Source organism: Pantherophis guttatus, chromosome 1 (assembly GCF_059756535.1).
Source record: "Pantherophis guttatus breed Tessera chromosome 1, ASM5975653v1, whole genome shotgun sequence".
Classification (NCBI taxonomy): domain Eukaryota; kingdom Metazoa; phylum Chordata; class Lepidosauria; order Squamata; family Colubridae; genus Pantherophis; species Pantherophis guttatus.
In genome coordinates this window covers 37378222-37396095 of record NC_142063.1, presented here as the reverse complement: position 1 = coordinate 37396095, position 17874 = coordinate 37378222, and the positions used below count along the sequence as shown (strand labels likewise).

At 36.9% G+C, this 17874-nt stretch overlaps 1 long non-coding RNA gene across 2 annotated transcripts in view; it reads right to left on the bottom strand.

Moving 5' to 3' along the window:
* Positions 1–17874, bottom strand: part of LOC117666153 (uncharacterized) — a 79532-nt gene that overhangs the window by 6218 nt on the left and 55440 nt on the right. For both annotated transcript variants that reach the window (XR_004591657.3, XR_004591658.3), the window contains exon 2: positions 10833–10997. This is a non-coding gene — a long non-coding RNA (uncharacterized LOC117666153). The remainder of the gene's footprint in view (positions 1–10832; positions 10998–17874) is intronic.

Genomic DNA, 17874 nt, shown 5'->3' with positions numbered 1-17874 from the left:
TTTTTAAGTTTCGTATATACCAGGGGTGAAATCCAGCAGGCTCTGACAGGTTCTGGAGAACAGGTAGCAGAAATTTTGAGTAGTTCAGAGAACCGGCAAATACCACGTCTGGTTGGCCCCAGAATGGGGTGGAAATGGAGATTTTGCAATATCCTTCCCCTGGAGTGGGGTGGGAATGGAGATTTTGCAAAATTCTTCCCCCAGGAGTGGGGTGGGATTGGGGATTTTGCAGTATCCTTCCCCTGGAGTAGGGTGGGAATGGAGATTTTGCAGTATCCTTCCCCTGTCACGCCCACCAAGCCATGCCCACCAAGCCACACCACGCTCACCAAGCCACACCACACCACGCCCACCAAGCCACGCCCACAGAACCGGTAGTAAAAAAAATTGGATTTCACCACTGGTATATATGTATGTTCCTCAATGACCTGCTAAAGAGAAAATATCTCCACTTTGTAAAAGATGAATATATCAAGAAGCAGAATCATAAGTGTGTGTGTGTGTGGGGGGGGAATCCATGGAAGGTGGTGTCAAAAGAAATCAAGACTGTAGCCAGTACCACATAATCAAAGCCTTGCCTCCTATGCAGATGGGACACATATAAAAAAAGGGTTCAATTGCATGGTGGCAGTTGTCACCATCATCTTTTTGACATTGTCTATGTCCCTAATAACTTTGCCCCATGGCTGGTGACACAGCCAGTCTTCAAGGCTTTCTTCTCAACATGTGGATCTCAATCTGCACATACCCAGTGTTCCCTTCAACAGGGGCAAGAAAATATCTACTTGACTTGTGCAATGGTAGATTATTCCCTGCCATACCGAGGGTTTTCCAATATAGTGAGCTGAAGGGTTAGAAGGAGGGCTGACCAAGCTCTGAATTTGAATTTGGATATACCAAATCTCTTATAAAGCTGTAATCAGTAAAGGTCTGATCAATATTTTCCAGCCATGTGAAACTCATTACCAAATGTTCTTTCATTGTAACTATCTTATCCTTGGTGCTGCCAGTACAAATACATTCTCATGTATAAAGTGCTATTTCAGAATTTCTGGTCACACAGGGAATTTTATGTATGTGCCCATTTCTCTGTCACTCAAAGTAGTGAGTTTCAAATTGTTTAATTTGACAGGACTGTATTCCATTTTTAGACCTTCTGGTTGATGGAAAAGCTTTTATGCTTTGGTTCTGCTATTACAATCAAATGGCTATTACACCTCAGAAAGGATAATTATAATACATATGTAATACATTAGATTTCATTTTAATATTTTTATATAAAATAAGAATTGCATTTTTCATACCCCTTTGTTCTGTCTAAATTTTGATGAATGAGCATCATGTCCTTGTCATGCACAACTCAGATGGGATTTAAGGCAAATTTAACTTGAGCTCTAGGAAGCAGTAGAAAGTGAAGCCGTCATCCTATTTGACTCTAACTAGCTCTTATATATCATTGCTTTCCTCATTGCTTCTCAGTAGTTTGAAATCCTAAAAGAATTCACCCCAAGTTGCAGGACATATCTTAGAAGCCTGGGAGACCAACTATCTGAAGATATTTCAGTTGAAGTAGGAATAAAACATTCAGGAAATGAAAATACTTAATATGCTTAGAATATAGAAGAGCTCCCCAAATTAATTGCTTTTCTGTAAGAATGTTTTAAAAAAGCAGAAGGATTTTAGAAATTTCATATACCTTATTGAATTCATTCTTCAATTCGCCGCTCATACATACATATGTACCCATAACTGATCCTCTTTCAGGAAAGCCACCATTATGAAAAGCTTAGAAAGGAAGTAAAAATGGGAAGCCAAAGAAGTTAAAAGTATGAGATAAGAAAATAAAGATAAATCTAATTTAAAGCTATTCCATTCTTGATAATTCCACATACCATTATATGCTGAGAAATTTACCATTGCCTTTACCACATCCATTTAATGCAGAGGTCTTCAAACTTGGCACCTTTAAGACTTGTGGACTTCAACTCCCAGAATTCTCCAGCCAGCTATGCTCCAGCAGAAGACCTCTGATTTATTACTTCATACATTACCTTTTGTTTTTTAAACTTATTTCTTCTCTCGTTAACCCCCAGCCAACTACAGTGTTCTTGGTCTTCATTTAATCTCATTGTTGGTTCAGAAATTGTTTTGTAATTTGGTTCTCATTTATTCTCTCTATATGACCAAAATCACCTCGATGTACTTCTTTCATACCAGTTGCACACTTTGTGTTCAATCCACATTTATTCAGCACTCATCTGTTCTTGACTCTATCATGTCTTGTTTTAACATACACACACTGCTTAAATAATCAATTCCCAGCACATTGAATGTACTTTTATGTTTTTTATGACATATCCAACTTTCAATATAACAGATTAAACATCTTCTCCCAGGAAAAAATAAAAAACCCAAACAGAAATTGATACGTTATAAACAAGATGTATATAAATCATGTCAGAAGTTTTAGTGCTAAATCCTTTTCAACATTTCGTTTGTCCCTCTTATGACATTTCTACAACACCCCCACTCTACCCCATCCCCAAGTATGTTCCCGCTATCCAGCTAGGCTCTTCCTTACTGCCTGTCCTCCCAGTTACTTTCCCCCCCCCCTTCATTGAAGGCAATTTTCTGTTTCCATGTGTTTCTATGTCAGTCATCCATGTTGTAGTGGAGAGAGAAATCCCTGACTCTATTCCTGGTTTCTATACAGAGAACACTCTCTTATTCCTAAATATTTTTAAACATTGAAATTTTGTCTCTGGGCTCCACTCTAAATTAGATTCAGTTGCTGCTCTGGGATGAGATCACTAAGTAAATGTTGTCACGCCATTGATATAAAAGATGCATGTCTTTGGTATTCTGGATGCAATTATGATTGTGAACTGTCAGGCCTCAGTGTTTTTATGTAAATGTGATCAAATGCATTCCTTTACATCTAGCTCTCCCCAAGCACCACTGTTATCCACTTCAGTACTTTCTATCAATTATATTTCAAAGCTGTTCTGTTCAGCTTTCATAAAGAACATGAGGTGTCTGCCAATTTGTGTGTTGATCCAAAGCAAATATTTTGGCTCTTGTTTTCCTACACATATAGGAATAATAGATGGATGCAATTTCTGGTTTACTATCTTGATTGTAATAAGAAACCATGGTTTTAGTACCCATCCAGGTGGGGGTGGGATGGGGTGTTACACTGAATAGAATAGAATAGAATAGAATAGAATAGAATAGAATAGAATAGAATAGAATAGAATAACAGAGTTGGAGGTCTTCTAGTCCAACCCCCTGCCCAGACAGGAAATCCTATACCACTTCAGACAAATGGTTATCCAACATCTTCTTAAAAATTTCCAGTGTTGGGAGCATTTACAACTTCTGGAGGTATGTTGTTCCACTGATTAATTAATTAATTAATTATTGGTTCAATTTATATGCCCCCCTTCTCCGGAGACTCAGTGCGGCTTACAATGCGTTAAGCAATAGCCTTCATACTTTTGTATATACCTGCTTAGTAGGGCTTTCGCCCCCCCCCCCAGCCATGTTCTTTTTTATACAAAGTCAGCTTATTGCCCCCACAAACTGGGTCCTCATTTTACCTACCTCGAAAGGATGGAAGGCTGAGTCAACTTTGAGCCTGGTGAGATTTGAACTTGCAGTAATTGCAGGCAGCTGGTGCTATTTAACAGCACTTTAGTCTGCTGCACCACCAAGGCGCACGAAATGTCTTCTTCTTCTTTTTTTTGTAAGGGAATAATAATTGCTGGCAAGTTAATAAGCACCATATTTGATGGCTACTTGCATTTACTTTGGTAGGTCAAAACTATAGAGAGTTACACATTGGCAAAAAAAAACAGAACATAAAATACAAGCTAGGTGGACACGACCTTGTAGACGACCCTCACTCTGTCAAGGACCTTGGAGTACGCATATCTAATGATCTAAGTGCCAGAGCCCACTGTAACAACATTGCCAAAAAGGCATTAAGAGTTGTTAACTTAATCTTGCATAGCTTCTTCTCTGGTAATACTGTACTGCTAACTACATCATACGAAACATTTGCTAGACCAATTCTTGAACCTGCACTGCATATCAGACATTAATATAATTGAGCGAGTCCAGAGATATTTCACGAGAAGAGTCCTTCACTCCTCCACTTGCAACAGAATACCTTATGCTACCAGACTTGAAATTTTGGGCTTAGACAACTTAGAACTACGCCTTCAGTCTGACCTAAGCGTGGTACATAAAATTATCTGTTACAATGTCCTACCTGTCAATGACTACTTCAGCTTCAACTACAACAATACACAAGCACACAATAGATACAAACTTAAGGTAAACTGCTCTAAACTCGATTGCAGAAAATATGACTTCAGCAACAGAGTGGTCAATGCCTGGAATGCACTAACTGACTCTGTGGTTTCTTCCCCAAACCCCCAAAACTTTAACCTTAAGACTGTCTACTGCTGACCTCACCCCATTCCTAAGAGATCTGTAAGGGGCGTGCATAAGTGCACCAACGTGTCTACCGTCCCTGTTCTAATGTCTCCTTTTATACGTATCCATTTCATGTATTCATAATCTAATTATCTAATACATGCTTGACAAAACAAACAAACAAACAAACAAACAAACAAACAAACAAACAAACAAACACATTTAATCTATACAGTAGTGGCCAAAATTGTGGAAACCTTTTGGGAAAAGTGTATTTTCTAAATCTAGCTAAGAACACCACTTTTTTTTTTGAGTGGTACCATAAAATTATATATCAATGGAAAGATAATTTGATCAAGAACGTAATGCAATAACTTTTATGAAGGATTTGCTATTAGAATAGCAGTTACAGTATAAAGAAGAAAAGTGAAACACATAGAAAAAATGAGATATACAAAAATTATCACGTCAGTTAATACTTAGTTGGGTAACCTTTAGCATGAATTACGGCCTTACAATGTAATTGGTTCACTCCAAGACTTGGAGTGAACCAAGTCTTTTAGTTCTGCAGCTGTTATAATGTGAAACCAAGATTGAATGATTGCTTCTATTAACTGGGTTTTATTGTTGGGTCGCTTCTGACTAACAAGTCTCTTTAGTCAGCTCTATAGATTTTCAATTGGGTTAAGGTCTGAGCTATTCTCAGGCCATTCCAGCAGTGGAATATGATTGTCTTGAAACTCCCCAAAAAAGTGGTGTAATTAGCCATAAAACCTCAAAAATACACTTATCCCAAAAGGTTTTCATAATTTTGGCCACTACTGTATAATAAGGAGGTGGCAACAGTAGCCATCCTGGCAGATATTGATAACATATACTAGGATAAGGTATTTTTAGTATTCATAGGGGAGATGGCTAGGGAGTCCCAAACCTTAGATCTAAATAGACTGGTAAATTAACAAAATATTCTGGCAGAAAACGGTTTACAGACTAATGCAGTCTGCAACTTGGCACTAATACCATTGCCAAGAAAACAGCATTAAGCTTTCCATGCATTCATAAAGAGTTGAAATTACGTTTTTCAGGAAGTCTATTTTAATCTAGATAGATGGTAGTGTGAGTTCAGATTAACTGAGATGCACTGCCAGTGGGGCTTGGATGTAGTAGAGTTAATCAACATTACAACACACTGATCAGTGAGAGAAATGTCATTTTAACACATCCATATGTGGTATGGTATATAAAATTAGTAATGCCTGATAAGTCCTATTGATTTCAGTAGTTTCCTCTAAGCTTGGATTCAGTTCAGTGCACTTTACCATTTATTGTTATTATTAAAGTAAGTCTTCCAAGATTTCAGTCACAGAGGTTATTGTGACAGAAGAAAAGAGAAGAGCTTTATCAACAATTGAGATGGAATGCCTGTTTCAGGCACTACAATTCTTAAAGCAGTGTATCTCGCAAAAACCTCAAGGAGTTTGGATAAGCAAACCTTATAACTGGTTTACCAGAGATCTCAATTCCATACACCCCATCTCCCTCCTTGAGCCCTCTTAAAGAAATTTATAGGATCCTGCCTTCTATTTGATAGTATAGCTTAAATTGGAAAAGTTGTCCAATGGAACTTTTGAAGCATGAATGGAATCAAGAATCAGCATTGGTAAACACTTGCATAGCTATACTTCAGCTGTAGGAAGGAGGGATCATGACTCCCATCCAGAAAGCTATGGCTCTATAATGGCTCCCTTTACCATTGCAATTCATATAGAATTTCCAACAAGCAATAGAAACAAAAATTGCACTATAATTGAACCATTTGTCCTCCCAAAAGCAATTCCCATCCCCCCCCGAAAATCTTTTAGAAAGTCAATTCTGAAGAATATTGTCAAAATATTGCCCTTTGTCCCTTTCTTTCATGCCCTGCAAATAAGTCCATATCTGGCCATTGTTGGGATTGCAATTGTAAACTACTACCATCTTTCCCTGAAAATAAGACCCTGTCTTATATTTTTTGGAACCCTGAAATAAGCGCTTGGCCTTATTGCCATACGCTCAAAAGCCTGATTGGGCTTATTATCAGGGGATGTCTTATTTTGGGGAAAACAGGGTAATGCCAGAAATATACTTTTCCTTTATTTCTTATAATATAAAGGGATAAAGAATATCATGGGGACTACAAATAGCGTGCTTTTCTCTGGAAATTCTTCAGCTCCCAGGAAATATTTTGTTGAACAGACATTGGATTTCTTCAACCTCAGCCAAATAGCAAACAAATTAGTGCCCTCTGAATATGTTTTTTTTTAAAAATTTGATTTATATGCCGCCCTTCTCCGGAGACTCAGGGCGGCTTACAGTGCATTAAGCAATAGCCTTCATTCTTTTGTATATTTATACAAAGTCAGCTTATTGCCCCCACAACTGGGTCCTCAATTTACCTATCTTAGAAAGGATGGAAGGCTGAGTCAACCTTGAGCCTTGGTGAGATTCGAACCTGCAGTAATTGCAGGCAGCTGTTCTTAATAACAGGGTGCTTTAGACCACTGTACTACCAAGGCTCCAATATGTTGGATCCCAACTTCCATAACTATCATTCAGTATAGTATATATCTGGGATTTGGGGGAATTGTAATCCAGTTTAACAGAGGAGAAGTAAGTTAGGAAAAAAATAATAGACATACATAACCTTAATATGCATGGCATTTGCAACAATCCCATGGAGTCAAGAGTTTGGCCAAATTTGAAAGCTATGTTTTCAATATTTTAATACTACTGATTTCTAAATTTCATTGTTAAGGCTGAGTGGATTGGGACTGAAACTGATTTAATTTTCTTTTCTCTGGTCTCATGACTGATCTCATTATACCAGTCATAATGGAATCTCTAATTCTTATCATTCAGGTTGGAATAATATATACCGTATTTTTCAGAGTATAACTCACCTTTTCCCCCCCAAAAAGAGGGTGACAATCTGGGTGCGCCTTATACTCCAAATGTAGCCCCACCCAGCCTCTCAAATGGAGGTTTCAGAGGCTGAAAAAACCCTCAGAAATGAAGCTTCAGAAAAAAAGCCTCTGAAATTAAACTTCAGAAGCTTTTTTTTCTGAAGCTCTGTTTCTGAAGCTTTCAGAGACAGAAAAAAAAATGAACCTCTGGGAACAGCTGATTGAGGGTATTCTGGGAGGCCAATCTACCCGCCAGTCAGCTTTTTTTTTATTTTCCTCCCCAAAAACTAAGGTGCATCTTACACTCCAGTGCGTCTTATACTCCGAAAAATACGGTAGATAACTTACCATGCAATTATTGACATGCGGTTAGAAAGAGCCCCTGCACATCTAATTCCCAATACCAACATTCTAAATATATCCTTATAAACCCAATTGTTAAGGTTTGAAAGGATTCTCATTAACTTATGGGGAAATCATCCTGGGGCACTTGAGACGTGCAAGAAGCCTTTATTTCACATGCCCTAAAACAATATTGTTAGTCACGTTAAACCAATACAGAACAAATGACTTAAGTATTAATAAGTGTTAACTGCCATCTCATTATATGTGCCACTAATCTTTTGGTGAGTTTGTTCCTAACATTTCTGGAAGTATGAACAAACCACCTGTCTGTCCTGCCGAGCATCCCTAATACAACACATGGGATTTTCAGTGCCAAATTTACAAGTCTATTTTTACATTGGCACAATCACAGAGCTGGGCTTATTCTGAAAGGCATATAGAAGTGTATAAGCTTCATTGGAAAGAAATGGGAGGGGGGGTCACAGTGTTAAACTGCTACCTTGAGGCTGAAGAAAATTACTAAGAATGAGTAGTAATGACTCAAGTGAACACCCTGCAGGCAGCCTTCAATATTCAGGTAACTTTATTAACTCTGCATATGTGCATGAGGGGATGAAATAGAAGGGGAGGATTAAAAGTCACCTTTTCTTTTCTTTTCTTTGATGATTTTATCATTTTAAAATAACCAACACTTTAGTTAGCACAATTTTCTATTCATTAAAAAGTTAGCTCTAGCTTGTTTCATTTTTAACTTCGCTTTTAAAGAGCCACTTGTTCAACATTTAAAACTCTCCTTCCAAAGGATTGCTTCTGCTTAGATTTATCCATTTATCAGATCCAATGGCAACCTTTTAAAAATTATTATTTATTTTATTTATTTTATTTTTATTTTATTTTTGAATTTGTATACCGCCCTTCTCCCTGAGGACTCAGGGCGGTGAACAGCCAAATAAAAACATCAAATACAAATATTAAAATACAGTTAAAAATATATATATAAATTTGGCCCCATTAATTAAAACAATAAACAAAACAATTAAAAACACTTAAAAAGAATTAGGCCAGCCCGGCTTGTTGGAAAAGGAAGGTTTTAAGGGCACGGCGGAAGGCACTGAGGTCATGGATTCTCCTTATCTCCTTATTTATTTCTTAACAAGAGAAAAGAATAGAAAAAATTACAAAACACATACACACATAATCCCCCCCCCCAAAAAAAGCAATAGAAAAGAAAAGAAAAAAGAAAAAAAAGGTGGAACTATTAATATTCTGTATATCTCATATTACTCAAACAAATTTCTAAGTTTACTTCAGGCCAGTGGCTCTGTTGGATTTGAGGAGGAATATCCTTCAGAGGTCACAAGATGCTCTGTTTTCCCCATGAACTCATTAGGTTTTTTTTCTTCCTCCTAGCATTCCTCCTTCATGGAATCCTAAATCTGGAGAGGCCATTAAGAGCATCAGGCAGTTTAATTTCCTTGATCCTTCTTTTCTCTCTTTTTGGAAGATAGGATCCGCATTTAGCCTTCTCCAATCATCAAAAAGTTTACATGTTCTCCAGAATATATAAGAATTTGACTTAACCGTGAGCTTCATCCTAAATAGGCATAAAGTAGTTTTGTCTTTGGAAGGAAAGAGTGATAAACCGGAGAACAGTTTATCACTCTTTCCTTCCAATTCCTTATCAGGAAGTAGCATGGTAGGGGAAGAATAGAGAAGGAAAAATTAAGTGTTGCAGTGAACAAGTATGAACATAATCAAATCCCCTGATGGCATTTGATTTCCTGCTATTGCTCCCACCCTAAAAGCACCATTAACCAGATTCCTGCTAAATTTGAGATGATAATTTTATTAAACACTAGAATTCCATGTTCAAACAGATAACATCAGCAACTGCAAATCATATTATAATTACTGCTATCATATTTTAGTCAAGCTGCTTATACTTAGAAATTAAACGATAACATGGGTTTTTTTTCATCAGCATCATCCCCAAAAGAGTTATATGGAAAGTCATAAAAAATTATATACATATATGTGTTCATGCATTCAACTATGGGCCTTCCAGCTATCAATATAAAGCATCTACTTATTATCTCTGTCTGTCTGTCTGTCTGTCTGTCTGTCTGTCTCTCTCATATCTATCTATCTATCTATCTATCTATCATCTATCTATCTATCAATCATCTATCTATCCATCCATCCATCCATCCATCCATCCATCCATCCATCCATCTCTCTCTCTCTCTCATCTATCTATCATCTATCTATCTATCTATCTATCTATCTATCTATCTATCTATCTATCTATCTATCTATCTATCTATCTAATCTCCTGTCTACCTACTTGCCTAGATCGAAATAAAAATCAAAAGCTAATTACAACCGGAAATTATCTCTTAGAAATCCTTAGTTTCCACATAGATGAGTTCTCAGGGGAGAAAGAATGACTATTACAATCAGTTTAACTATATTGCTCTGGTATAATAAGTCCAGTTTGCATGACTGCACTTCTCCATCCTTGTATAAAATCTGTGCAAATAAACTTGTTCCAGTCTGAACAAAGATCTGATTCATGACGGAACATTGCATGATTAGCAGAGCTATCTCACCTCTTAGACAAATGAGACATTTGCTCTATGTATATATGAGTAGTTTGGTTTGCTGTCTGATGTTCACTTCATTGTAAGAAGGACTGAAGTTAGATAAATTATGATGGGTAGTGATTGTACTTGTGACTTTTTTTCCTGGACTTAGAATAATGAGAATGATGTGGCAGCTACATAGTTGACTAGTGATAGTTAGCAATTGTTAGTCTAGGTGGATTGATGAAGAGCAGAGAGGGAAGGAACACTGGCAAGTGAAGACATAAATAGGCTAAAGGGGAAAAAAGATGCTGATGTTCATTCTTACTGCAGCCCCATGACAAAAGTTCTTGGTTTAGATTCTGAATTTTCAAAATTGGAAAGTGATCTTTCACAGGCACCTGGCCATTACTCAACTTCCTGCCCTGAGCTTCACAATTCCCACCGGAACATCTTTATTTTTTGCTGTGATAATTAGATGCATTCAAAGCTTCACACCAAGACTTCTTGATCAATGGATTACCTTCGATGCTGTCAATCACAAGGTACTGTTGGACTCTGTGTGTCACTGAAGAATGAAGCACAGCTGCTGCTGCTGTTGCTCCTCCTGTAGGTCTCTGCCATGAACTTCTCAAGGGACCCTCAGTGTTCTGAGCTGGCATTTCTATTCATCAGCCAAGACATAGGTCTGATTGAAAAAGCAATAGCCATATCTATTAATTTGCATCTCTCCTTGAATATTCATCATTTATGTTTCCCTTTGTTTCCATTCTAATTTAGTTAATGAAGGATAGCTAAGTAAAATATGAATGGGTAATCTCTTCCTTTATTTGGGAAGAAATGAGAATGTTTTATTTTATTTTTATCTCTATTTCACTTTATTTTCTTTTTTTTTTTTAAAGAGTCAAGTACTCCATTTCTTTGAGACAAGTCAAATTTGATATCAGGCTTTCTCCTGAATGACCTTTTCCTGTTCTGACAATAACAAGGGGAATTAAATCCTCTAATGAAATTATTCAATGTCTCGTACCTTGACTTAACCCAAAGATGATTTGTTTGATTTTGGTTTAGCGTATTGTGTGAAATCAGCTGGTGTGGGCTGTAAACCAGGTTTGATATCTAAATCAATAAATTCACAATCATAAATACATATTAATAATGGTTGCAGATAGGTAACTCCTTCCATTTAAGGATGAAACAGAAGAAAATTGGACTGGAGGTCTAAAATAGACACAAAAGAGCCTCGGTGATGCAGCGGACTAAATGCTGTTAAGTGCTAGCACTTAGCTGCCAGCTGCCTGCAATTAGTGTGAGTTCAAATCTCACCAAGCTCAAGGTTGACTCAGCCTTCCATCCTTTCAAGGTAGGTAAATTGAGGACCCAGATTGTGGAAGCAATAAACCAGCTTTGTATATAACAACACTGCTTGCGGGGGGGGGGGGGGGGGGCGAAAGCCCTAATAAGCAAGTATATACATAAAAGTATGCAGGCTATAACGCATTTTAAGCTGCCCTGAGTCTACGAAGAAGGGCGGCATATAAATTGGACTAATAAATAAATAAATCATTATTAAACATTAAGGAGCCTCCCTCCCCACATCTCCTCTCCAATCTATCTGCCCCCATGATCTGACCTAAGCCAATTGTTAGTCCTCAATCCTGTAAAAAAAAATTTAAATGTAATCATATATCTCAAAATATTGTCCCTCTCTGGCTAAGCAAAATGGGTCACTTTTGCCAACTGAAACTTTACAACAATCTTGATATTTTAACAGAATGTATAATACCAGTGTCAGCTGATAAAATGAGTTTTACTTTTCCAATAGTAAAATATTTTTAAATAATAGTCCCCCAATTCTGGAATATCATCCTTAAAAAGTTTAAACTGATGTTAATACCCCAAATTTTCCAGTGCAGCTCCAAACCCATTTATTAACCAAGCATTTATCTCCATCTGCTTTATATCTGCAACATTGTGTTGCATTTCATTGTTGAATGGAAAATGATATGTTATGACATTCTGTTTTCATTATATTGCATTTTTACCTGATGTATACCACCTGCAATCCATCAGAATAAAGAGCAATCTAGTCATTTTTTATAAATACATTTTTTCCCATTCTGGATACCTTGCATCTTTGTTTCCACTGATGTCAAGTGTGCCCATTATCTATTTCAGCATATATAGTTTGTCACTTGGTACCCTATGTCAATAAAAGAGAAAGTGAAGAGAATTTTTACTATGTTATCCTCAGTGTTAACCTAGGGAATCATAAGCTATTTAGAAAGATATGTCATTTAGAATTTGACTTGGATTTTTAGAATTAATATAATGTTTTGTAGGCTTCATAAGAACATTAAGATTTGGTTGTTTGCTGTCGCACCCAAATGACAAATTTTTCATTTACAAAAATTATTTAATTATATTACAAGCTTTGAAAAGTACAAACTTGATAAATCTGTAGAATTTATGGTTGTTAATCTGCTGCAAACTATTTCTTATTGGTTAAAGTTGCTTTGTATAAGATGTTAAGACTTTAGGTTCAATTGAATATGCCAGATAACCCAGTTTCCTAAATCTATGAGTAAGGAAGCAGGGAATGAGTAAGGTAGAAAATATATTAAGCATGGTGCAACATTGTTTCCCTTAAGTAATAATGTCAAAGACTAAATACATTGAAACAATCAAACCTCTAAACAAAGGACTGGCCAAATACTACATTTGCTAAACGAATACATTCAACAAGGAAATCTAATTCTAGCACAGAGAAAACTTGCTGTAAATATGACATAATGGTTGGCTTGCTCAACCATCTTTGTTCAGGATTTGTAAAGTTAAATGCAATTTATTTTAAACTTTGGTTGCTCAATATTTCTCTCACTGATGTGTAGCAACTATTATCATATTTATTGTTAGTTTTATACTATAAGCAGGTACTTGATGGATTGCAAACATTTCATACTGCTGAAGCCATTAATAACTTCCTAAACTGATCTTTTTCTCTCTCTCTCTCTTATGCTTTGTCTTCATTGTGTATCAATGGGGGCTGACTAAGAAAATATGGGAGATGAAAAGACATGAGCAAAAGACATGCCTGAAAATGTTGGTTGGTATTAGAATTGTAATGACAGAATTGCTAAAGTTTCACTCAGGGTAATATTCAAAGTAAATGTGAGTGGTGAGTAATTTTTCTTCAGCAGAACCAGCCAAATTTCCAGAGACTTTTCAAAGGGCACTTCCATGTAAAGTGTGGTGAACTAAAGACATTTACACAAAAGTAGAGCCGATGACTGCAGCAAAGATCAAGGAACCAGTGGGTAGTCCAGTTCCTTGGAACTTCTCAACACTGATTTGTAATACAAAATACCGTAAACTATTCACAGAAGTGAAGAACTGCAAAGGTCTACCCAAGACAAACAAATTTAACCATTGCCAGAAGTAGCCCAGACTACAGACACAAAGCAGAGGGAAGCCAGCATAGCTATTGAATCATTTTTATTCCCAAACCAGGCACTCTCTCTGCCTTCCTTCACAGAAAGGACAAAACCCTCTGAGAAACTCAAGAGAAATTGAAATAAAGAATAACTGAACATCTATAACAGCAGAAAAACAACAAAATTAGGTTTCCTGCATTATTACAAAGAAGCAGCACAAATATTAAAAGATACTACCCTCCCAAACAGCAGATGGACAAAAGATAAGCTCCTAATTGACAAGATTATTTTAGAAAACTCTTTAAGTAAAGGAAGCCCAATTTGAATGTAGCTTGGATTGATTACAAGAAGGCATTCAAGTTCAACTCTCTGCCACACGACTAGATAATCAAATAATAGGAATCAGTGCAAACATCAGAAGCTTTGTGCAAAGATCAACAGCACAATGAAAAACAGAATTGCTCGTCAATAGTGATAGACTGGGAGAGATGAACATTCAGAGAGGAATGTTTCATGGAGACTAGTTATCACTATTACTCACATTGCACTTCTTCTGTCAACAATACTGAACAAGTCAGGTGATGGCTATCAGACACCAAAAAAATCTGCTAGGCTGTCCCACCTCCTTTACAGAAACAATCTAAAGCTGATGGACACTGTCCAGATATACTGCCAAGATATTGCAATGGAGTTTGGAGGGCACAAATGTGTCACCCTTATCTTTAACAGCAGAAAAATAACTAAAACTGAAGGAACCAGGATGCTCTAAGGAAATAACATCAAGAGTCTGGAGGAAGAAGACCACTACAAATACCTGAATATCCTTTATGTGGACAACATCAAGCACACTGGAGTCAAGAGGGAGGATAGAAGTGAAATGTCATGAGGGTGAAGAAAATTTCAAAGTCCAAACTCAGTGTAGTAAATGCCACCAAGATAGTTAACATTTGGGCAATTCCAGTCATTGGAATTGGAATCCAGACCACAGTTGGAACAGTGGACTGGATTCAAGCAGAACTAGAAGTTCTTGACAGGAAGATTAGAAAAAATAATAACAATAAATCATGCCCTTCATCCATACAGCAACATTGACAGACTTTACTTACTGAGGATCATAGGTGGGCATGGAATGTTGTACAGTAGTGGCCAAAATTGTGGAAACCTTTTGGGAAAAGTATATTTTTGAGGTTTGATGGCTAATCACACCCTCCTTTTTTTTGGAGTTTCAACACAATCATATTCCACTGCTAGAATGGCCTGGGAATAGCCCAGACCTTAACCCAATTGAAAATCTATGGAGCCAACTAAAGAGACTTGTTAGTCAGAAGCGACCCAACAATAAAACCCAGTTAATAGAAGCAATCATTCAATCTTGGTTTCACATTATAACAGCTGCAGAACTAAAAGACTTGGTTCACTCCATGGGAAGACGTTGTAAGGCCATAATTCATGCTAAAGGTTACCCAACTAAGTATTAACTGACATGATAATTTTTGTATATCTCATCTTTTCTATGGTGATAATTTTTGTATATCTTCTTTTTTTCTACATGTTTCATTTTTCTTCTTTATACTGTAACTGCTATTCTAATAGCAAATCCTTCATAAAAGTTATTGCATTACATTCTTGATTAAATTATCTTTCCATTGATATATAATTTTTATGGTGCTACTCCAAAAAAAAAAAAAAAAGGTGGTGTTATTAGCTAGTTTTAGAAAATACACTTTTCCCAAAAGGTTTCCATAATTTTGGCCACTACTGTAAGTATATTAAACAGTTGAAGAAGAAAAAATAGCATTGGAAGAATTTCTTAAGGAAAGTGAAGAAAATGCACTGAAGCCAGTACACAATGAAGGCTTACTGAATACTGGAAAGACTAAACTGGTCTATAAGAAAGACCAAATGAAGAATAGAATAGAAAGGAGACATGGCAAGGTAAAATATCACATTGCCAGTAAACTCACAAAACAACAAAGCAAATGACAAGAAAGACTGGCAATGACCAAGAGCAGGAATGTTGAAGAAAGAGACAGAGGGGCTAATTCTGGTGCATAAGACCAAGCCTTGAGTACAAATGCATAAATGACAGAATTGAGAAGACAGCAACAGCAAAGGCTACCTCCACAAAGAAGCTGAAGAAACAGTGGACTACCTAGTCAGTAGTTGGTTTATGTGATCTTGTGGCAGCTAACAATCATATGACAAAATAGGAGCAATGATGCATTGGAATATCTGCAAGAAATATAATTTGCCTGCCAGCAAGAACTGATGGGACCACAAAATAGGTAAAGTAATAGAAAATGAAGAAATGCTGGGACTTTAGAATTCAAACAGACAAGCACCTACCATATAACACCCAGACTTAACAACTGTTGACAAGACAAATAGACAAAAAATGTCTGAATAGTTGACATTGCAATGCCTGGGCACAACAGAAGAGAAAGAACTGGGCAATATCACAAAATAAAAACTCCTGCAAATAAAAGCAGAACAACTGTGAGAAAAGAAAAAGATAGTACCAGCAGTAATAAGCACTTCGGGTGCAATTCCAAAACATTTGGAGCACCACTTAGAAACCATCAGCATTATCAAAATCGCCACCACTCAATTGCAAAAGGCAGTTTTAAGTGGAACAGCTTCCATCCTACAACAATACCTTTAACACCATCAAACAACACTGCCCATTCCAGGTCCCTGGGAAGGACTCAATAGGTGAATAGAAATGCCAAACCCAGTCTAAACATCTGGCTGACTGTGCAACCAAACATAATAAGAAATAAGTGCCTAGCAAAAGAGAATTACAGTATATGGCTATGTCAATATTCCCAAAGCTGCTTATGATAGAAGGGAAAACAGCTATCCTAGGGCAATGTTTTGTACAGAAATCTGTCTGTCTCTCTGTCTCTCTGTAATCTCCCCTGAGCTTCATAAGTCACATCACTATGTAATTCTGAAGGAAGCTACTTTGCAGGATGTCAGTTTTATGTTGAATGTTTGTACAGATCTTTGATCTTTTACTTACATATATTTCTCCAGGACATGGAAGTTGACAGACATGGAAATTCTATTTATACGAATCTGCTTGTACCCCAGAAGTCAAAAACCAGAATATTTCAAACAAAGTAGAAGGAATGTATTTGTTTTTTAGTATTTGAAAGAATAAAGCTTCACATCTTAGATTGCAGTCATAGAGTCCCCATTAGGAGCCAGATGCATTCCATGTTGCATTTTGTTAGCTACGAACAACTGTTAAAATCCCAAGTGACTTTTGTCTGCTGTTTACTTATATTTACAAACCACAAATGTGCAATATTTTTACACATTCCAATTACCCTTTACCTAATTGGCTAATTACTGAATGTTGGAACAGTTGCCTCCTGAATCAGATGTGTCTCAGAAGTCATTTAGGGGAACTGATGTATCCTCTGTAAGCTCTGAACATGAAATGAGACAGAGGAATTGTCAGAAGATATACAAGCGGCCACTTCAACTCTGGGAGAATAGCATCATTCCAAATTATGCATATATTAAAATTGATTTCTTTAATGATTGTTGCATTATAATAACATTTTATCATTCCCTTGAACAGCAGAATTAGGTAGCAAGAGTCATCCAGAATGGAGCCAATGCTAGGTCATTTAGAAATAAAAAGACCATATCACTGTGTGGTGGCACAGTGGTTAGCATGCAGTATTGCAGGCTAATTCAGATCAGTGCCAGTGAGTTCAAACCTCACTGGCTCAAGGTTGACTCAGCCTTCCATCCTTCCCAATAAAATGAGGATCCAGATTGTTGGGAGCAATATGCTGACTTTGTAAACCATTTAGAGTAGGCTGTAAAATACTATGAAGTGGTATATAAGTCTAAGTGCTATTGTTGTTGCTATTGCTGTGTTGTTGCATGATGTTGATTCCAGCATTCCCACTTTTCCTTCTTAATTGCCATTAAGGGAAACAACTTGCCTACTGAACAACTGCATTCTCGGGTTCTAAGTATGACTATGCTTGCACACTGGAGCCTACATGGAAGGAGAGGAAGAATTAAGAAAGTCAAGTTGGTAGACTCTCCCACCCAATCAAAGCCACCTCCTCTATTCATATAACACGTCTAAAAACGTGGGGATTTACTCAA